Source organism: Gymnogyps californianus, chromosome 4 (genome assembly GCF_018139145.2).
Source record: "Gymnogyps californianus isolate 813 chromosome 4, ASM1813914v2, whole genome shotgun sequence".
Taxonomy (NCBI): Eukaryota; Metazoa; Chordata; class Aves; order Accipitriformes; family Cathartidae; genus Gymnogyps; species Gymnogyps californianus.
In genome coordinates, this window is record NC_059474.1 from 79,122,442 (window position 1) to 79,145,895 (window position 23,454).

The 23,454-nt window shown below is 38.6% G+C and overlaps 1 long non-coding RNA gene across 1 annotated transcript in view; it reads right to left on the reverse strand.

The window, feature by feature from the left end:
- LOC127016253 (uncharacterized) overlaps positions 1–19,933 on the reverse strand; it is a 51,481-nt gene extending 31,548 nt beyond the window's left edge. Inside the window, exons 1-2 of the long non-coding RNA XR_007766462.1 lie at positions 19,877–19,933; positions 18,768–18,883 (exon numbers count right to left, since the gene is read on the reverse strand). This is a non-coding gene — a long non-coding RNA (uncharacterized LOC127016253). The remainder of the gene's footprint in view (positions 1–18,767; positions 18,884–19,876) is intronic.
- Between the last annotated feature and the right edge of the window lie 3,521 nt (positions 19,934–23,454).

The following is a 23,454-nucleotide window of genomic DNA, read 5'->3' on the forward strand; positions in this document are numbered from 1 at the left end:
AGACAGAATTTAAGACAGAATTCCTTCAATAAAGATGTTTACAAATATTTCATTGTACTTGGATTAAAATAATATTTTGGTCCAGATTAAAATATAAGGCTTAGTATTTGTTCATCAAATCCTTTTTCTCTCTTTAAATTACTTAAGAGCCCATGTTTTGAAACACTAAGCTCCTGACTAGAGACAGAAAAAAAGGTACCTGATGTCCACTCCAAAAAATCCTTCCTTCCACACTGAAATCTGAAAATAGAGTCAACCTCTGCATATTTTACTCTGTCGTACTTGCTGACATCAGCCTTGCCATTTTCAACTTGTCCAACAGCCCACTGACTAGCTATTTTAAACTAAACTGTAAACATTCCAGGAGCAGCCCAAAGAAAAGAAAAAACAGTATGTCTAGTTTGCAAAACCCTTCCAGCTCATCGTTATTTTCCAAGTGGATAAGTCTGAAGATCTTTATTTTTTTTTCCCAGTAGGATAAATGACATATAGACTCAAATGTGAGTCCATACATTAAAGCACTTCAGCTCTTTGCTTGTCCATAACAAGGTGAGAAGTTCAAGGCTCCTGATATTAGCTAACAGTAATATACATGTATGCAAAATCTTGTTTACCTTTCCCTCCTATTCTTCTTTCCTCTTCTTCCTTCTCTAAACCATTTCAGTGCCCATGTCCTGACATATTGAACTCTGCAGGTTAGGCTGCTTTTGATTTGCGAGGAGAGTTACAATAGTTAATTACAGAGCACGGTCTTCTGTGACTCAAACATTTTGCATTTATAAGCTCTTGATATAGTCCAGAGCAAGAGGGTAACCCATATTTAATTTGTCCAACACGTTTCTGGTTAAAGTTCCATCAGATGGGTGACTGGAATCCCTCCGATTCAGCTGGAAAAGTCACTTTGAAGGAGGCGTTTATTAGCAACATTTGCCTCAGTCACAACAGGAGGCCCTGAGGGCCTGGGGAAAATCAGTGGTTGCTTATAATAGTCAAAACCGGCTATTCCCCACAGGATAAAGTGTCAATAATAGGTTAGATATTATTATTTGGAATTGATTTTACAGCGGGTATAAAATTAAAGAAAATGAGGCCATTTCTTTAGGCAGCAAAGGTCTGTGCTTTGAAATGCCCTCTAGCCTGACCCCTGCAGCCCCAGCCCCAGGAAGCACGGGGAGGCTGCAGCAGGGCTTGCCTCCCAGCCAGCGTGCCCAGCGCCGCACAGCTGCTCCGCATAGAGCATGATTAACATAGCTGAAGGCCCACAGCACTTAGCACAATTAAATCAACAGGCTGTAGCTCATTCCTCCAGCGTGACAGGAAAAAGGCGCAAACCCCAGATGCCTTCGCTTTCTTCTATCTTTATGTTTGCTGGAGCGATTTTTGTGAGTGTTTAATCCTCTCTGCGGCCCAACATTCACACGAAAATTTAATGTGCATGTGGTTTTGACTGAAAAAGTCCCAAGCCAGAATATCATTAGCTCACAGTCTTTTCAAGTGATATATTCAGTAGTTAATTCTGAGGGTTTTCTACATTAAAATGAGAAACATTTTCAGCAGTATTGTGAAGGAATGTGTTGGGCAGCCTGTAACTATGAATATTTCACTTTTCTTGCAAATGAACACTCTGGAACACCTCTACAGAGACAGCCACAAACTCCTTCAGCAAGAGGAGCACTATCAGACTGCTTCATCTTGAGGAAAAGATATTCTGTGGTCTTTTACATTATGTTACTCGTGAGGTCTTTTACAGCGTTTTACTCTCTGTATTGTCCTGAACGAGGAGACAGCCTAGTAAGAGAGTCCTGCCATATCAGACAGACTGTATTACTATTGCAAATGTGATAAAATTATTCTTTGCAGAACACAGCAAAGACCATCCTTAAAAATCTGTGGAATAAGAATGACCTTACTGAATAGCTGCATTAAACAAAAATGTGGATACATTCTCTCCCTTTAGCGTCCCAGCCAGGCGTGGTAACCGGAAGTTCCTCTTGTTCAAGCCAACAATTATTATCCTTTCCTGGTTATTTCACTGTCCCTAGAAAATTTAATGGATACTGTTCTCAAAAGCATTAATGTTCAAATGTTTCATGAAACTTAAGCTCCTCATTGACAAACACCTCTAAAATTTAGCCTAAGCTTAACTCTTGAAACGCTATAGGCACTTAGGAGCCAAAGTCTCAGTGAAACCCTGATACTCACAACTCCTTTCTGAAAACAGACTAGCTCATAAATCACTGAACATTTTGTCCAAAAACAAAGCTACATTTTTGCCCTGTTGTAATCAGGTACAAATCCACTAGTCCAATTGGACTTATTCCCAGCAATATCAGGTCTAAGTTTCACCAACCCTATGGAAAACCTTGAACGTATAAAACTTATTTTCAATCCTGTCTTTTTCTTTTTCTTTTGAGGTAGTTGTGTGGATTCTCTTTTTTTAATTTTGTTTTATTTTCCATCTTTATTCCCTTCTCTCTTTGCCTCCTTTATACTCTCCTTTTACATTCTTCTGTTCTGTCAGTGTTTCTATCTCCATTCAGTGCTTTGTCATTGCCTCTTTCTCATAAGACTTCAAAAATTATTTTTAAGCATGTTAAAACCAGGAAAGTAGGACTGAATCTCATGATGAACACAGTATTTTGAAAGAAACCAGACTGTATCTAGAAAAGGTTGCAGGTGATTTTTTTCTCATTTAAAAATAAGGTTTACTGCTTTACCAGTCTCAAAAGGTCCTCTGGGTCTGAAGGTGGAGACCATAGTGTTCTTGATGGAGAAGGTATAAAGTGCATGGCCTCAGTGAAGAATAAGATGATGGAATATTTGTTCTGTCCACAACAAAATGCATTAGCCACAAAAATTTCTTCTAAACCTGTCAATGCATTGCCTTTTTCTGAAGGGAATCAAAGAAACATTTGCATACAGGAGGTGTTTAAATAGATGTTAACAGAACATCACAGTTACTGATAGGGTCCTGTAAGCACCACATCCCAGTGCAATGTTCTTCATGTTTGACAGCCCTGCATCAGCCCATCAGCCAGCTCTGTCCTGAGCTTTCACACAGGAGGTGGTTCGATCCAACCAAGAGTGGAGGAAAAGCTGAGAACTCTCTTTTCATGCATATTTGGAAGTCCCAGGGATAAGAATGCTAATACGAAGTATTTGTCATCCAGCACTATTTCACAGACCTTGATGTGGCCTTTCTTCTCATACTATGCTTGTGTAAGGAAAAAGTGCATCCTGTACTTTCTCTACTTGTGAGTTGCAAACTAATTGTTAAATCTTTGGGGCAAATGTGTTCTTATTCAGTCGCGGGGACTGTTCTCAGTCTGTTAATACCTTACGTACATCTTATATTCACGCTCATTCTCTTCCCTAAGCTGTCATCAGACTATGAATCTCAGTGCTGGGGGGTAAATTGGTAAATTTTCCTCACTGTCAGGGTTAGGCAAACTTTGAGAAAACAGTGCTGGTGTAAATACACATCTGACTTCAGTGCTACAATGCTTAGCTGGGATGAGAGCTGGAAGTAAAAAATGGCTAGTTTCACAATTATGATACAAGTATCCTTCTCCTACCACACACAGAAAGCAACAAAATAACCTGTCCCAACTTGCTCCCTCACTCCCCATTATCAGCGCATGTCTTCTACCTTACAGAAAAAGAAACAGCCCTTATGGGACCACGATTTGGTTTACATCATCACATGACCAACACATTAAATAGTTATTGGAGATTATTTTTGCCATGTCCTTGGTGCAGTGCTTTCTAATGAAGTGTGCACAAAACACACATCTGGTCTATTAAGCTATGGAAACGTTGTGTGAACCATATGGTAAGGGCTGATGAAAAAAGAGACCAGTGAAATCTTCAAACCTAAATACATTTGCCAAAGTTGGGGGTCTGATTCTGGTAATAGCCAGTACCAAGTTGGGATAATGTAATTAAAAATCTGTGATGTTACATGGGTCCAAACATAGCAGGAGATTCCAGTGTGAAACCTAACGTGCCACACGAAATGCTGAACTTCATTAGGTGAAGCTTCTAACAATCATATGACACTTCTAAAAAAATAACTTATCAATACAACCCATGACTGTGAAACTGTGTAAGTTTCCATGTCTCTTTTTTAAAAAAGTACCAATTTAAACAGATTTTGTCACTCATGAAAAGAAGCTGCTAGGTTTCTACCTGGGATTAGGACGTCTGACTAACAAATCTTCATAGGCATAGATTTTCATAGATATCTTTGAAGTATAGCTTTGTAGCCAATTTTACACTTAAGTATCTCTAAAGATGATATGAATCATTTTTCAAGTAAGCTACTAATCTAGCTAGTTATATTAAAATAGTTCGGAGTATTTTGGCTGTTTGGATTTGTGCTGAAGGAGATAAACCAGTAACAACTTTCGATTATGTAAAATCATTGTCTTCAGGTGGCTTCAAAACTGTTATTTTAGATTATCAATGCCAAGACTCAGGCACACCTTTTCAAGTTTTCAGTTTGATTTAATATATATTATTATTTTATTTTTATTTTTTAAATAGGAGCAGGTAGCAGTGCTGGGTTCTGGTATTAATTACACATGGAAACAGAAAACCTGAAGTAAACCTGGTAGCATTTTAAGAATCCAGCTATTGTGAATTCATCTGGAATTCATTGGGCTACCCCTGGCTGTAATAAATTCATGCTGTATTAGTAGTAACATCACATGTACACTAATAGATGTTCTACTGAGATCAGTATTATTTAATTGACTCAAAGGATTAGTTTAAGATCAATTTTCTTTTAACTATATTTTTAACATAGCTTTCTACTGAAGCACAGCTTCCCACAAGACAAAAAGGCGACATCAGAAGAAAAAAATGCATAAGAAAATATACAAAATCTGACATCTTTGTCTCCTTAGGAAAGCTACAAAAAGCATTAGAATCATATAGTCTATCCCCCATGTAAACAAATATTGTGTTTATTTATAAAATAATTTTCTCTGTGGGAAAAAACATCGACCTCTGCAAAAGTGAACACATGCAGATTCAAGAGATGTATTAAGATGCATCTAAGTAAAAATGACATATCTTACTTGAACTGAAAAAAATGATGCAAACAATCTGTTTGTAAAGAAGTACTGAGCAGTATCATCTGCACATTTCTGCTTTGTCAGGCATGCTAAATAAGAGAACACAAATAACATGCAGAAGATTTCACTGGTTCCAGTTGCATGACTGGGATACGGTAAGTAATGGAAAAACAATAGCTTGGATACTTTGGATTGGAAAGGGAGGATGTTCTTAACTGTCTGCTGTGTCTTGTGAACTGTACCAGAAACACCAATGTGACTAGTGTTACCCCTTTGCAACTTAGGTCTTGCTCACCAACGTTTATATTTCCTTCCTGAGTTAGCTGGCTAAGATGAACAGGCTGGTCAGACATCAAGGCTCAGATTCATTTAATATAATCAATCAGCGCTTCTAAGACTGATGAGAAAAAAACAGGTCTTCCTGAGTCTACTGGTTCAGCATCACTGAATAAAGTATCAAAAGTAAAAATAAAGAACTGGTAACCTCACTGCTTCTCACATTTTTATGCCAACCTCAGTCATGTCATGAGTCAATACTATGCCAAAGGAATAGTGAAATGCAACCACAGACAAGGAAACAAATGTGTCTAAAAAGAGGCCTTGTCTCCTAACCAGCCAACAGCCAACTAACTGAATGTGCGGGTACACAATTAAAAGCATATGACTGAGAATTTTGTTGAAAAAGTCTTGCAATTCCAACTCATATTTCTATCTACTCTCCTCCTCTAGAGATCCTGGGGGGGCGGGGGGGAAGGCATCTCTGTTTTCCCTGTACTGTGAAGATAGTCTGGCTTTCTTCATTTTTTCTTTAAAGAAAGAAACCACTGCAGGGAAGTAGAAAAAAAAGAGATAAATAGGGGATACCTGGTTTGGACAATTCTACTTTTCTCAGATAGTATATTCCACCTATGGACAGCAAGCCTTAGAAATCATCAACATTCCTTACATCAAACAGCTGCACTTTCTTATCCTTTTATTTCAGATTATCTTCCGCCCTGATTCTATCAATCAGCAGCAGAAACAGCTCTTAGCAGAGTTTAGGGCTGTGATCATAAAATAAATAGTCTGAAGACCTAAATCAGAATTTAGAAAAGCTGCTTTCTTAGGAAGCAAAATTTACACATCCATGTATCATGTGTGTGTTCGTCTGTCTGAGCCATCCCTGTCTAACTTTAAAGCTCTGCCAGCCCCCTTCAGATTTATCAAAAGAGTAGAGGTCTCAAAAGATGTTAAATTTCTACAGTGTTCAGGAACGGGGAGAAAACTTACTAATGCCCATGTGGGAAAGGAATGATGTCTCTCAGTCCTTAGTAGACATCAGATAATTCACACAGGAGGGGATTATGAATGTCCCAAATGCAGAAAAAGGTTGAAGGAAGTTTGCAGCTTAGCAGACCTCAGTGAATCCATTTCCAAGCCATTCTCTTTGTCCTGTGGATTTTCTAGAATCCTCTTCAATTCTACTTATCTCGTTTCTCTTTCCTTTTCTCTGTTCAGATTATCTGGCAATGCTTGCAAGGGTGCAGTTCTTACTGCTTCAGTATCATCTCTTCCACAGTGACTTTAATTTTAATAATCATAAGGTATAGCAACATATAGCAACTTAAAACTTCCCACTACGCAAATTCAACAACCACTTTTGTTCCTGTAGGTCACCTATCTATTGCTCTAAAGTTACGTTTGTGTGGACTCTTTAATCAGCTTCCAAACTCAAAAAAACATATTCAGGCAATCTGTGCCTACAGGACATGTGGCCTCCCCCAAGCTCTGAAAAACAATACTGAAAGTGAAATGAACAAAAATGGGACAAACAGGAGGAAACACGCACAGACAGTAAGAAGGAGAGGCAAATTTGATCCCAGGCTTGTCTCTGTCCTCTTCAGACCTTTTTTGGTTGTTTTCAAAATTAGTTATCTGATGGAGGCAATACTTTGTACTAATCTATTTTTCACTAGCAGGTACTTCAAATACCAAGGTATCGGCATCTCTTTACATATTCTGCGTTCCTCAGTGCTTGTCTCAATAAATATTCACAACTGTCCTTCTGTTGTGGTGCAAACTGTGCTCTGGACTTCAGTGCGTGACCAGGAAGTTCCACTCCCTCGGTGGCATCGTTATGAAAATGCTTGCATTTAAGGGAAGTATCACAGCCACAAATGGTGTGGCTTTACACTAATCACCTACTACATTTCGGCATACAGGAATCTGCAAAAAAGCTCAACAGGGAGGTCTGCCAAGTGTCCCCTGGGATAGCCTTTGTGTAAAAAGTGGTACTTTGGAAGTTAATTAGAGACAATCTGGTTTTTATACTGAGTTTAAAAAAAAACAATTAGAGCTAATGGCAATTCAAATGATTCTTATTCAGATTTGTTTGATATGGTTACTATTATAATTCAGTTTTTCATAGCAAAACAGCAAAATGGACATTAAAAGTGACTGAACAGTGAAAGAATCCCAACTTGCTGGAATTCAATTTTCTTACAGCAAACTTATCCCTTGTGTAAGAGCTGTGAAGGCAGTGGGGATTAATTAAACAGCATAAGAAAGATATACTGAACATATGGACACAACAGAACTACAGAACTTGCTAACATTTACCAAACAAATCATTCACATGGGGAGAGGAGACCTCCTTTGTGGAGCACGCTGCCTCATAGCATGTGTGAAAAAGACCCTTGTTATAGTGCCTTCCTCAAGCACACCCAACAGTGAGGGAACAGTAACAGTCTCCCTTTGAAGACAAATACACACACTTAGGAGATTAAGTGAACAACTGAACTAGAAGGGGCAGAAATTATGTAGCGGCCACCAACCAAATGATATAACTAGGTTTCCAAATAGTACAGCACTCTGATCACAAGAGAAGGGCTATCTATGCTGTGCAGCAGAGAGCAGTGAAGAGATCCTTGAACCAAGTCTAACACATTCCTGTGCTTCAACAAAGGGTCATGCAGTACTATCACCTCTGAACCCCAGCTGCAACTGGAACCAGAACAGATCCCCAAGTCTATTTTAGGACAGGTATCTGCTTTTGTTTGTAAACCAGCTATCGTCATGCAAGGAAAAGAGGCCGTGCTTACTGTGGGCAGCTAGGATGGGGCTAGGAATAAGACTTGAGTAACACTGGCAGGAACTGGGACTCTGTGGAACAAGGTTAGTGCTGAGCTGGAACCACCCAGCACTACAGATACCTTGCACTTAGCGGACTGCTTTGCTTACCCCACTTTAGCAGAGGCTTAGCACCACACTATGACAGTAATGTGCAAGGGCAGCACAGATCCCAAACTAATTTTGACACTGAACAATAAGCTGAATCAAAGGTTTCCCCTCTTTTTTCCCCTCCTTCAATAAAAAAAGCTATTTTGGCCCAAAATGTGCATGGATGAGAGTTTTCATGGGTAACATATGAGAGTTTTCATGGGTAACATTTTATCTTTCTTAATTAAAAAAAAGACATCAGCCACCAGAATTCATTTTATTACAGGTTTTTCTCCACCTTCCTCACATTAAAATGATTATTTAAAATGTTTTGATGAGCTTCAATTTAGTGTTATGTTTTTTCTTTTAAAAAGTGCCTTATAAAAGTAAAATAAAATAATAAAAATAAAATTTAAGACAATAATAATGAAAAACTACCAGTTTACACTTACATATTTTTTTCTAAACTGCAGCAAGAAACCAAACAGTCTGGAAGCTATGTGAAATTCTGGACAGAAGGTATGCCATTATAGGATGTTAATATTTCTGTCCTTGTGCTAATGTAGTCATTTGTCTAGAATTAGCAGAAAGCAAATTATTTTGTATTTCTTAAGTGCCACATAAAAATTCCCAGCTCTGGATCTTGTGTAGCCTTGTGTGTTGCACTCCCACAATTCACCCCCGCTGAAGCCTCTCACTCCCCTGACAAAATGTCCACTTTATCAGTCCCAGCAACTGAAACACTAGTCGCTCTGAAAAGGTCCTTACTCAGACAAATGCCTTCTAACCTGGACAACACAAACAGCTGGGCAGCGTACACAACCCTTTACCTTTCCTGCTCATAAATATAATTCCTATCTGGAATGCACTCTGCTGGAATGCTCTTGAATCCTATTCAATCATTAGCGGGGAAACTACCCCTTTATTTTCAATTCAGCCCCTACCTATCTACTAATTGTTCCTATTCACAGAGCAGGATGGCAAATGATTAAATTAAAAAAAACCAAACCAACCCAACATTTTTGTCAAAATGCTTGCTGAATAAAACAAACATTACATTTTGATGAAAAATGAAATCCCATTAAGTTCCAATGTCATTAATATCAAATCTCTCATTTTTTTCACTGAAATTTTCACATAATCATATTTTCTGGCAAAACCGTATTTAGCCAGAAAATTTTCAGCTAAATCTAGGTCTTAATCTGTCTCAGAAGCACTGACTTCATACTCCAAAATTCTTCTACATTTTCCATGAATTTCATTCATGTGTTTACAATATACTTCATAATCCACATAGGTTTATATGATTGCAGTAAATTTTGATGCGATGAGCACAAAAATTATCTATCTTGCAATCTATCCAGTAAAAACTTTTGAAAAGATACACATCTCAAAAACTGTGCTTTAATTTAACATCATGTAGATCAGAAGTTAAGAATAACTTAAGTAGAACTTCCTACAGAACAAAACCACTGGTTTTATTCTGGTTAGCATGTCTGGAGAAATTCAGACATTTGTACAGACTTTTGTACTAGAAGTTCATAATCTTCTGATTCTCCCCACTCCCTCCTTGATGAAGTACCTCCTGATAGACAAAGTTTCCTGTAACTTTTCACAGGACATATAAGAACAAACTCAGATTATTGATTATGTCTGTGCATTATAACATTGTACTTTCCTTTGATTGCACTCTTGAGCCAGAATCATACACTTCAATTGTGTGACCTCTGTTTTAATAATACCAACACCAAACACTCCCTACAGGGTTCTAGAAATACCAGCCTCATAGCATTTACTAGACAGTGTTGACCTCCCTCACACACTCATGGAATGACTTTGTTTATAACTGTCGGTTATAACTATTTCTATCAAATGCAGACCCAAAATACTGCTAATCATGACTTAACTTTCAACTTTAGTCTTCAGTTAGCGACGGCAAGATCAGCTGGTGCTTTAATGAAAGTGGCACACAATGCCATCTATCGTATTTCAATGTGCAAATAAATGCTCAGTGGATATGAATTTTTGTAATTTTAGGGAAACAGATAAGAATATTTTCCATGAAACTGTCACTTCAAAAGTACTAATTTCATGTAAACATGGATTAAAAAAATTAAATTTAGCAACCTGGAATTTATGGAATATACAGCAATCAAATGAAAGCTGTGGCCTTCTTGTATAGGGGAAGAATCAAGAGTTGAAGGCATTCAATATGGGACAGCATTCAGAATGGCACATGAAACAATGTTTTTTCATAAAACAGTGTTTGCACTGCACCAAAATATTTTTAAAAGTTAATTTAAAAACTGAACAGTAACTCATGAAAAATTAAACAATTAGACTCTTATCCTTGTGCATGTAGGTAATTTCATTAACATTCACTATGGCAAGGAATGTTTCAATCTCAACACTTACTCTGTAAGACTGTGCTCTGCATTAACAAAAACTAAGCTTGAGGCTCTTCCTATCTGAATGCCCCTATTCCTGTTCCCCCTTTCAGCATTAATAGCCAAATAGATTTACCAATGAGCTGATCTCCTCTAGAATAAAATACATTGAGACAAGCTGTACATAAAGGGGGAAGAAAAAAACTCTTCTCTGCAGGAAATACATAATGCAGCTGTTAGAGCGTTCACTGTAAACAAGCAGGCCGATGTGCTAGGCTTGTTTACTGAGAAAAGCTGCTGTTTCAATCATTTGTAAACAGAAACTACATGAGCACCAGAATAATTCATTGAAAAATAAATACATTTACTAAAGCGTCCAGTTTGGGTAACTTATTAAAAAGTAAGAGAAGTATCATGTTACAAATATCCTCTATTCTTGTTGCTTCTTGTGAGTTACTGAGACATCTGGCTTCATGGGTATTGTGCCAAAGCCTGTTCCCATTTACATGAATGTAAACGTGGTGTAACTATACCGGTTCCATTGTTTAACTGAGCTTGCCTTGCTGAACATTCCCATAGGGGAGAAATGAGATATTAAGCATCATTCCTGAAGGTATTCTGATGTGGGTTTTGTCATGTCATGACTAGGGCTGAACGCTTTCACTCCTTAACAATCACATGCGATGTTATATTGGCTGTGTTAACTTACCCAAGTGTTCAGGAGAAAGGAAAGACTTAGAGACAGAAGATGGTCAAGCCCAACACCCCACTATCAGACACTCAGTCACATACTCCATTATACAACCAGTTAGGATTCTTGCCACTACTGAGACACCGGAAAGGTGAGGAGTTCTGTTTGGTGTTTTGTTTTCTTGGACAGAAGCAACCAAAAACGTCTTCACTTTACAAAGATGCCAAACTTTGCTGCCAACCTTTCCATCACCAGGTGCTGAAAGCAGCAGAACCACCGTGCTGTCGCTGACAGAGAAGAGGTCACCTATCTCTGAAGAGGCCTATCTCTGAAGAAAAAAGTAACACAGATGCATCTGGCAGGCTTAACTCTTCTGCGGATCCCTGAGGTTTCCCCTGTTCTGCCAAATTTCATGAGAAAATGAAAAGACTCCAAGTCTTTCTATGGTGTGCAGGAGATGGCTGGGGCTGTGAACTCTTTAATACTGCCAGGAGACAAAGGCAATCGCTTAGTCCCAGAGCCTTTGTGCCCAAAGTCCGCAAGATGCCTATGGTGCACAATGCCCAAGGAAAGAAACTGCACTGCTTGTAGAAAAGAGGAGACACTAAACTAAAAAGACACAATTGATTTACTAGGATTTTGAGGCTTCCTCCTTAGAGAAAAAACTGTTTGGTAAAGCTCTTTATCCAGAGCTTTAGTGTAACATTTTCATTAACGGCCTGGATGATGGGTCAGGGTGTACCCTCAACAAGTTTGCTGATGAGTGGCTGATGCACCAGAGGGCCATACTGCCACCCAGAGGGACCTCAACAGGCTGGAGAAATGGGCTGACAGGAACCTCACGAAGTTCAACAAGGAGATGTGCAAAGTCCTGCACTTGTGGAAGAATAAAATAACGCCCATGCACCAGAACATGCTGGGGGCCAACTAGCTAGAAAGCAGCTTTGCAGGAAAGGATCTGGACACCAGGCTGAACATGAGGCAGCAATGTGCTCCTGCCACAAAGAAAGCTAACGGTATCCTAGGCTACACTAGGAGGAGTGTTGCAGCAAGTTGAGGGAGGTGATCCTTCACCTCTACTCGGCACTGGTGAGGCCACAGCTGGAGTACCGTGTCCAGTTCTAAGCTCCCCAGTACAAGAGAGATATGGAGCTACTGGAGAGAGTCCAGCAGAAGGCCACTAAGATGATTAAGGGACTGGAGCATCTCTCCTATGAGGAAAGGCTGAGAGAGCTGGGACTGCTTAGCCTAGAGAAGATCTCTGTCCTTGGAGATATTCAAAAGCCATCTGGACATGGTGCTGGGAAATCTGCTCTAGGTGACCCTGCTTGAGCAGGGGGGTTGGACAAGATGACCTCTAGAGGTCCCTCCCAACCTCAACTATTCTGTGGTTCTGCATCTCCTTCAAAGTGCTAGAAGTAACATGTGTTATGAATAAGTACATGTTGCATTACATGTGTAACCTTTTCACTTCTATTACCTGAAAAAAGTATCACAGAAAAAGGAAACCAAATCCACCAGAGTAAGTATATATATTTTTTTATATATATAAAACCATGTCTAAGATAGAATAGTACAAAAGCATATAACACAGTAAATACAGATGAGGAATATTTGAAACTTGACTTACTTGTGACTATTTCACTGCCACACACCATGTAAATTTACGCCTTTCCTGGTTCCTTACATTATTCAGAACTTTGTTTTTCATTTTCCTCAGATATAGACAGACTCGGATGATTTATAAAATCTGCCAGCAAGCTGTTGCCAATTTTAGTATATACATGATTTAGACCTGTTTTTAGTTTAATTGACATTTTGCTTATTTAAAACACAAAAATTGGCCACTGAGGAAAAAACACTCACTTTTAACAGGATCATGGAAATATTAGCAACAGCAGTCCATAAATCACTAAAAATGATTTTTAGATTCCCAGAGAATGAACAGTCAGTGTGTCAAATATAACGGAGGTTTGACAGGGAAGGAACATGTTTTTCTGGGAACAATTAATTGTCACAAAAATGAGTCCAGTTATAAAGGGCAGTCATATTCTAACATAGGCATGGTTTCCAGTGTTCCACTTCATAATACAGTAAACCAAATATAAGAAAATTCATTCTCAAGCATATAAATAAGTAACAGCACCTTTACCAAATACAAGAAAAGACTGGCTCCATAAAATCTCACCTTAATGCAGTTAAAAATACTGATAATTTCACGCTACAAATCGCAAGAGGAAATAAGGGAGACATGCAGTTCTAATGCCACACTCCCAGACCACGTCCTTCTCCTCCACTCAAAGATAACGAGAATAGGGGTACAACCAGAAAAAGAAACAGGAAAAAAGGGTCATGACAGGGTTGAGTAGGGACTGATACTGCCTGTTCTAAGGAACACCAAGAGTTATTTAACACAATAGAAATACTCTGTATAAAGAAAAGCTGAGGTAGCACTAGATAGGTCAGTATTTTGTTTCAGACCAATACATGCTAGCTTTTATCCAAATCTGGCCATAGTAACTTGTGGTCATTATTCATTAATACATGGGTCAGGAGCTGTTTGTGAATGAGAACTTAATCAAGTTTTCCAAAATGCTTTTAAAAATCACATCAAGAATTGAATTGTGAAGGTGAAAAGCGTGTCACTGCCTTCTCAGAAGGTCTGCAAAGGCAAGCATTGTCATCTGCACACAAACACAAGTTATTCCCTTGCCACAACAGCTCAGACATGAGCTGCTCTGTATCTAGTAAAGTAGGTACAGTTGATTTTTATGAGCTTTTAACATACTGAAAGTTGGCTAAATCATGCTTAATCACAATTCATCATCTCAAGAAATGGGGCCCTTTTTTTAGTATCTAAATTGTTTGCCTAAATCTTCAGGAAGTCTCAAAATACTGTGCAGCCAGTAGTTTCTCATTTGTGATTTCTCCATGCAAATTTAAAGCCAATCATTTTCCAGTTCTGGTTGTGCTTAGCAGCTGTAAAATTCAGTTTATACTAACTACACATACCAGAACAACTCTCTCAAGCAGAGGTGGCTGATGAGCAGTGCCCAGACAAACATCACAGAATCTTTTACAAACCTATGTTATTTATGGTACCATGAGTACTGCAACCCCATCTTGAAGTAGGTGAAACTGAAGAATGGGGTCAGGGGTAAAAAAAGAGGTAACATGACGCAGCAAGTCATGGGTAAATGAGAACGTGAGAGTAAACCCTGTGCTTCCTGAGCTCTAGTTTCTTGCTTACTCCTAAGAATGCACCCATATGGAGGTCATCTCTGTCAAACTATTTTTGTACTGTATGTATGTTTTAAGGTGTTTACAATTCTTACCCACCATTAGATCATGTCCTTTGGCTCTACAGCATCCTGTTTAATGTTGGACAATATCTATGTAATATGTCTGCTACTGCTTCTTTCCTCCAGGTTTTTGTTTAAGTCTAGGTCCAGTTTTGTCACTATCAGCATTTTTTCATATTTTTCATGAAATACCAGCGCAGCTGTCACTGGAGATGGAGTAATCATGTGCATGTCCTCTACCGTCTGCAGAGAACTCAGGTAGATTCTTTTTCCCTCTTTATGAATAACAATGCCATTTGCTTGGTAAATATAATGCAAAATTGGCAAGGGTAACATGTAAAAACCTGCAGGTCAGCACAGATTATTACAACTTCTAAATTCATGTGCAACCTGGTTGGCCAAAATGTGCCCAAGGACAGAGCAAGGTTAAGGCTGCTACGGAGATGAAATCTAAACATCATCAGCGTAATGCAAAACGTGTGTGTGGCAGTAACTGGAGACAGCCATTCACTGTGAGATAAAGATTTTGGCAGAGAGAGTTCAGCAATCTGGTCATGCTGTTGAGTGGAAAGCACTACATGCAACTTTAGGCATGTTGAAGAGAACGCAAAAAGATGCAGGGCATTTTACCTAGCAAATCAGCACAGGCAGCAAGCAGATATCCAAGGTCAATCATCCTGCAGCATTTTAGGAGATTATTTAGGTAATAACAACAAAAGACATGTACCCCTAAAGTTTACTATGATCGCTAGGGCAGCACGTCTTTGTTAGCGTTTCCCACTAATATTGTTTTGTGTTTTTTTAACATTGTTTACAATGAAAATGTCATATAAACAAATGCATCCGTCATTAAAAAGAAATATTAAAAGAGATTTTCTGTCATGAGTTTAATTCAGAGCAGGAGATCTCAGTAAGTTTAGACTTTACTGGTACTGAAAAGCTTATGCAAAGTGAAATATATGGAAAATAAAGTATGTGAAACACAAAATAACTTGGCAGCTAGACTGCGATTCTGGACTCTCTTTGCCAGGTCTGACCATTAAAACTCAATCTCTTCCTTTTCCCTTCTGTCTTCAAATGGATTTTCAATTCCCTTTTGTTCTGTGGCACAGTTTCAACAGATGGGATAAAGAACGTTGCCCAGCCAAACTAGCCTAAAGCTTGCTGACAAGAACACTTCTCTGGGCATGGGAGATGAGGGTTTGGATATCTTCTGGATGCAAAAGTTATTGAACCTCAATCTTCTCAATGCTAGATGACTGTTCCCATATCATAGTACTAAATAAGTGAGTGTGGGCATCATCACTGTCACATCTCTACAAAACAAAAGTAGAACCTGTCTGTTCTTTAAAAAAAAAAAGGATGGCAGTGAGCAAGGCGTCTCCAAGGTAGAAGTTGCAGAAATGCAATGTACCTAAGCTTGCAGGACTTGTAAATCCTTTGTTGGAAACTTAGATCTAAACTGATTAGCCCAAGTTCATACAAAGTCCCTGGCAAGCAAGGATGGAAATGAAACTGAGTGCTGACTCCCAACTGCAGTACCCACAAGGGACAGTGTCACCTTGCAAAACATCGTACAGTCATGCTGCACAGTCCCTGCAGAGAGCTTGTAACAAAAAAAGAAACCCTGGGCCAATATGTAGCTTAAGCAAAGAGCACAGCAAAGCAATGATGCCACCCCTTGATGTAACTGGGTAATCAGTTATTACCCCGTGATTTCTTCTCATTAAGCAGAAGATCTGCACAACGTTTCTCTCCTGTTTTAACAGATTATATTGCATTTCTGCAAAAACTGCAGTAACACTGCATTTAATAAAAAATATTTATTTATATTTATTATATTTTTTTGCTCTCTCTGACAAATGTTAGATCATTGCTTGGGTTGCTGCTTCATCACATGTAAGTCCACATCCATGGACTTCTTCATTAACATGTTTAAAGGCTTAAAGAAACTTATCAGATCAAAGATGTGGCAAATCACTCAGCTAACACAAACGAAGTACAACTTTGCTGTACTGAGCAGCTGCAATGAGCATGCATTTAGCTAAAGCTCAATGAATTTTCCTCGATAGCAAGAGTGACCTGAACCTTAGACTAAGTACCTACTCTTGGTCTACCTGTCCACCAACTATCAGATTACAACCAAGGAATAGCTTACCTTGAGCAATAATGCCATGTTTTCACTCAAATCAGATTTCAAGGAAGGGAGACTACAAGGAACAATTAGCATCAAACTGCTACTCACATTACCAAGCCATCTGGTTTCCATTTTTACACTCCTAGCAAAGTCAGATCATGAGGTTTGGATGACACCATCCATTGTGCAGGAGATGCAGATAACTAGCGTGAACTTTCAAATATTGTTCCACTCTTCTCTAGTTTTTCTCCTAAAAATTTTGCCAGTGCTGACTAACACAACAAGCGGTGAATAGCATGTCCTTCTGGGCTCATTAATGACTTAGAAAATAAAGTGATTTTATTCCAGTTGTACTAACAAATCCTTTCTTTGCTTGTTTCCCTAGCTACTTGGCAAACAGTCCCACTATCTGCCCTTACGTGATTTTTTTTTAAGGGCAAATAGAATCCAAAATAGTCTTCCCTGGTTTCTTAAGTAGCTGCCAGACTGAAATGAATCAATGACTAAACTCTAAGAAACACTTAAGTACTTATTTATTACTTGATGAGCATCATCAAAAAATAATTAAGAAGTAGGACATTTCACCTTCCGTGTGATCTATGTGATGAATTGAGAGAGAGGAGCTCCTTTACACTTAAACTGGAATTGTACCAGCTTTGTTTTGTACCTGATACTTCCCATACCTAGCTCAATGCTGTTCTTGTGCAAAGACATCTTCTTTAATTGCTTTTACGCTATCAATATTAGTAAACAACTATTGCCCTCATTTTCAGATAAAGGTATTTTTAACAATCAATGTCACTCTTAGGCTGCTCATGTTCCTTCTGCTATTAACCAGCAGAGCAGATGAGTTCTGATGAAGACATCACAGGAAGTTCAGAAGTCAGGCATTTGTCCACATGCTATAGGATTAGACTTCCCAAGGTAGCAATGTGCAGTGAGAGGTTTAGGTAGGGAGGTGGAGAGGAACGCCTTATAGTCCCAGCACATGTGGCCTGGGTGCCTCATAAAATATTTTAGCTCATCTCACTGTCATGATACATTCATGGCCATTTATTCTTTCATTTTTTTAAAGAAAGGTATGCATAAATTTCTCAAAACACATGAAAAAGGATGTTTTTCTTGAAATAAATTACGTCCTTTAAAGAAGTCCTCCTTCCATATGGGAATAGATATCATCCTTTACCATTTTCATCCAGAAAATCATCCTTTACCATTTTCTTAAGTTGTCCAATACTTAGGAGAAAGAATTTGAATATTTTGCATGCCTATTTTCAGTAATGATTATCATTCTGACAACAGGGCACCTAACTTGCCTGGGGATCTAACTGTAGAAAGAAATACATAAACACTCTAATTTTCAAGAGGAAATTAAGGAATTATTCATATTTTTGCTTCAAATATTTCTAATGCTAATAATATGCTTTTCACTACATATTTACCTCTTCGATCACCATAATTCTTAGGCATTATGTAAGCTGTATTGTATTCCTTGCAACACAATTAATTGAACAAGTCCACCATGGTTATACATCAGAAGTGACATGATTAGAAAGCAATCACAAAATAACAATTGTCATCTAACACGTAACCATGCAACAGGATCCTATTAAAGTCCTTATAGTACTATCAAGATATATTTACTATGCTACCAACCTTCTGGACCCTTTTGCTCCTCAGGATCTGATGACCCATTGACAGTCTAAGTCTCTGCTGATAAATCTGTTCTAGTATTCTTTAGAAGACCTGTTTTGAATTTAAAGCTAAACTGCAGTATACCAGCTTAGTAAGTCTAAACTACCTGAGGACTCCTTAGTTTTCCATTAATTTATTAAGATGAAAACTTCAGATGTGACAGGAGCTAACATGAGCTGGATTAACATTCATCTTTCAAATTATCAACCTTCAGGTTGGCAATTAAGTAGTAAAGGGCATTAAGTTGTAAAGAGCTGGATTCAGTGGATTTCACATTACCTGTTACCAGTGTAACATGACATCATCAAGCACCATGGAGTTTTCAAGGCACGGAAAGCTCATTCAAGTTCCACTCTTTCTGATTCTGAAACAGGATTCCCGTCTTCACTTGAAACCTTTAAAAATAATTGTTCATCAGTTAAATTGTCTTTAGTGCAATAGCAACCAAAGGTAAACATCAAAACTGGGCATCAAGTTAAGTATTTCCTTCAATTGGGAACAATGCTTTTAAAACTAGCAAAAGAAATGCATCTAAAACTTGTTTAAACTAAAGTACATAACAGTAAAACAAACTTGCTGTAGTTCAAGACTAAACTGAAAGGGTGCGGATAATATATGTGCCTGGTGCCACCTCCTGGTAGTTTAGAGGTAAAACCATCACAAATATCTTACTAAATTTTTTCCTACATATCCTTTAGAAAACTGTCAGGTCTTGCGGGGGGGGGGGGGGAGAGAGAAGGAGAATTGAGTGTTGTTCTACAGAAGTAGCTCTCAAAACTCTCAAAATCCACAAAAAGTTATTTCACTGTACAAGGCAGCCAGCATCCAGATGTAGCTACTTTCAAGCTGAATACTGTTCTTACATTGGCTTAAATAAGAAAACATCAAATCTCTTTCATTTTATAGAATAAGTAGTCACCTGAGTAACTCTAATTTCAAAATACATTCAGTACCACTCATAACATTTAAAATGAAAATTAATTTTTAAAATTGCTACATGGTGTTCAAAAACCAAAATAAGGAAGTCCTTTGAGAAGTCTACTCATCATATTAGGAGTTATAGTGCAGCTTATTAGCCCATACTGACTCATTTTAAAATCAATTTCTTTTAATGAATACTTAAAATTCAAGACAATCTTTCCCAGTTGCACCACTCTTTCATTGCTGTTGGTGAAAGAATACAGTATTGTTATTTGTAATAATATTCCATAGTTTATGTTTTAAAAAATAGCATTAGCCAACTTGAAAAGAAATATTATAGTTATTTTGACAGCTGACACAAGGTACCTATACTTATCCTGCAAACTTTAATGCTACAAAGACTGTTGAAAAAAAACTTGACCAACAACAACAAAAAAGAAAACAAAATTAGCTTGGTAATAAAATACCTGTTAAAAAGTGCAGTGTTTTACATTACTTCTAGAGTTAATTCCAGATAATAATCAAGTACCGAAGGAATCCTGGATGAGAGCTGTGAAGACATGATGGAAGGCAGTAGAGAAGCTCACACACAGCAAGTAATTTAAAGATAGGAAAGTGATTTAAAGATTCAGAAGATTTTAAAATAACTCTTACATAAAGGAACAGTGATAGTACTTGGCTGTGCTGGTGGCCTACCCTATGTCCAGGAAAAACTTCTCCTGGGAGCCACCCACGTATCACACCCTCCTATAGCACAGAAACTAAACAGCTGATAGAGAAAAGTAACAGTTTCACCAAAAATCATGGCAGCTCAGCCAACTGAGAACTGCCTCACCCAGCATGTGACCTACAAATACCACAAGCTGGGCTGAGGAAGGGGGAGAGCAAAACGTCTAACCTGCAGAAAAAGAATAAGCTCAACACCTGCCATGAATTTTAAGTGCTGGCAACTACAGGTGTCATGGTTTAACCCCAGTCAGCAACTAAGCACCACGCAGCCGTTTCCCCCTCCCCCTCCCAGTGGGGTGAGGAGGAGGAAAGGAAAAAAAAAAAGTAGTAAAACTCATGGGTTGAGATAAGAACAGTTTAATAACTAAAGTAAAATATAATACTAACAATGGTAATAATGAAATAGAATAATAATAATAATGAAAAGGAATATAACAAAACCAGGAAGGGGGGGGAGAAAAAAAAAACAGTGATGCACAATGCAATTGCTCACCACCCGCTGACCAATGCCCAGTTAGTTCCCGAACCGCGATCCACGCCTCCCCGCCAACTCCCCCCAGTTTATATACTGGGCATGACGTTCCATGGTATGGAATACCCCTTTGGGTAGTTCAGGTCAGCTGCCCTGGCTCTGCTCCCTCCCAGCTTCTTGCACACCTGCTTGCTGGCAGAGCATGGGAAACTGAAAAGTCCTTGGCTTAAGATAAGCACTACTTAGCAACAACTAAAACATCAGTGTGTTATCAGCATCATTCTCACACTAAATCCAAAACACAGCACTGTACCAGCTACTGAGAAGAGAGTTAACTCTGTCCCAGCTGAAACCAGGACAACAGGTATGGACAGCGTTCTAAAACCCTAAGGAGAATCAGTGATGCACAGAAAATAGCAGGGAAGAAGGCAAAAGGGCTAGCTATTTCTATAGGCTCAGAAGTACAGAATCTCCTCCTACAGTCTGGGAAGAAATGACTCAAAAGAGCTTGAGATCTTCCAGAAAAGGCAAAGCACTAAGGCTCTGTTGGCCAGGGTAAGACTTCCTTTCTCTGCACAGGGAAAACTGGTTTTATTGAGGCTTAATACGACAATTTGTTAATGTGATATGAGGGTTTTTGTAGCAAACAGAACTTTCATTTTATAGATTATTTTGCGATGCTGGAAGGAGACACCTGTCCACACCATCCTGAAGGTAAAAAAAAAATAATTAGGAATGAACTCTACAAGTGGATTATGTCTTCTAGTCTGCTGAATAACTATGGGAATGTGACCTGGGCTGCCTTAAAAAACGTGAAGGCATACCAGTGATTTGGATTGTCCCAGGTTCATTGACAATTACCATGGGGAAGCAATCATTAAATGTTGCAGAAAAGCCAAGGTAAATAGGGGACATTTCCTTCCACAGAAAAAGAATCAAAAAAATTATGTCATAGCATCAAGCTGTAATTGAGAAAGAATCATAAGAGACCTAAATTAAATACAACTGGGATTTCACATTCCTTATGAAAATTAAGGTTTTAGCATGAGATAATTAAAGCAAGGATAGCCAGCTCCTGGTGTGCCAGAACATATAACTCAGCCTGTCATCTTCGTTCCTGAGAGTCCCTCAGAGTTGGTCAGGAAGCAGGCTGTCAGCCACACAAATCATCCACTAACCCACGGCAGTCTCCCTGCTGTTCTCCCTTGCAAGAGCCCTGCAGCCTTGCTCCTGTCATGGAGCTGGACATGCCCTAAACACAAACTACAGGCATCATCATCGCATGGAGCATGCCCATTTAGTAACATGATGCGAGGACTTACGTACGTATGTCCCCATCAGACTTGACCGGGCTATGGTCAAGTGGTGCCTGCAGATTAGTTACACGACAGATAAGCACATATTCCCTGGGTGCCTCTGTTGGGGGACATTGGATTGACCTGGCAGAGCAGCTGAGTGACACCGACCTAAACGAAGTGAAGTGTTGTGGAGTTTAGGACTTGTAACAGAGAAACAAAGATGAGATAATCCGAGAATGTGAAGGGAAGAGCAGCAAACACACACTATCAAATAACTAAACCTTCATGAAAGTGAATTATTGGTGGGGGGAAGGAGAGGAACATCTTGATGACATGAGAAGAAAAAGAGAGGTGAAGATGAAGAATGTTCTAGTATAAGAAATACAAAGGTTAAGAAAAAGAAAGACACTACTTCATGGAGTTAAGGCTGAACTTTTCAAAACTAATGAATTGGCTATGGAAAAATAATGTGTTAAAAGACAAAGGGAAATATTAGGAGCTTAGGAGAAAGCAAAAGTATTGAAAATATGCTGCTCTTACCATTAGATTACATTGCAGCACATTAAGAAACGTAAAGAAGAGTAGTAACACATTGGAAAAGGGAAATATATTTCCCTAAAGAAAGAGAAAAATTAAAATTCCAAAATGCAAAGGTGGTGTTTGGTTTTGGGGTTTTTTTTTGGGGGGGGGGGCGGGACATCAGTGCAGAAACCAGTGTTAACTGCAATACAGAACTGGGGACAGAGAAGTGATCCAAAACTCTGTGAAATACTGTGTGCCAGGTACACTGAAGGAAGCTTAGAGTTTTAACAGAGGTACTGGGGATCACCACCACCTCTCAATACCTGCCAGATGAATCTTAGCAGAAATAAAGAAGATGCAATTAAGTCTGTTGTTTATAAGCATATCTGCCTGGTCGTATCAACAACAGATCTTCAAGCCATCTACACTGAAATACAGTGAAATGAATTTAGTAAACCAAGAAGCATTTGGATTTTTTTCTTCCATTTGGTTTTAACAGTAAAACAGCTAGAGAAAAAATGTGAAATACTAATCATAAGCTCTATTATTCTTGCCTGGCCTCAGGCAACAGGGCTTTCAAGCTCTTATATTTATCACAAAAATGAGCAGCTCTCCAAAAACCTCAGAGGAAGCAAAATGGATGAAAAGCCAAGTGGGGAAAAAAAAGGGGGGTTGAGACCATTTTGGGATAGATGAATAAGAGCATGATAGTACACCAGGTTTGAAGCAAACCAGCTGATATTCGCAGCTATCTAGCTTCTAAAAGCTAGGCTTCACATGAAAAATGCTTCCATTACCATAGGCTTTGAAATATACCACTCTTACTCAGAAAATTTTTTATTCAGAAGACTAATGTATAACACAATCACTAGCGATCAAGACCCAGAATAAAGTTCTCTAGGTTAATAACTAATGTATTCAGACCCTTTCAGAATTTCAGCACGTGATTTCAGGACTATAATATTTGTTTTAATCACAGCAGCACGAACCCTGAAGCAAACTGTACCTCCTCTTAGAGCAAAAA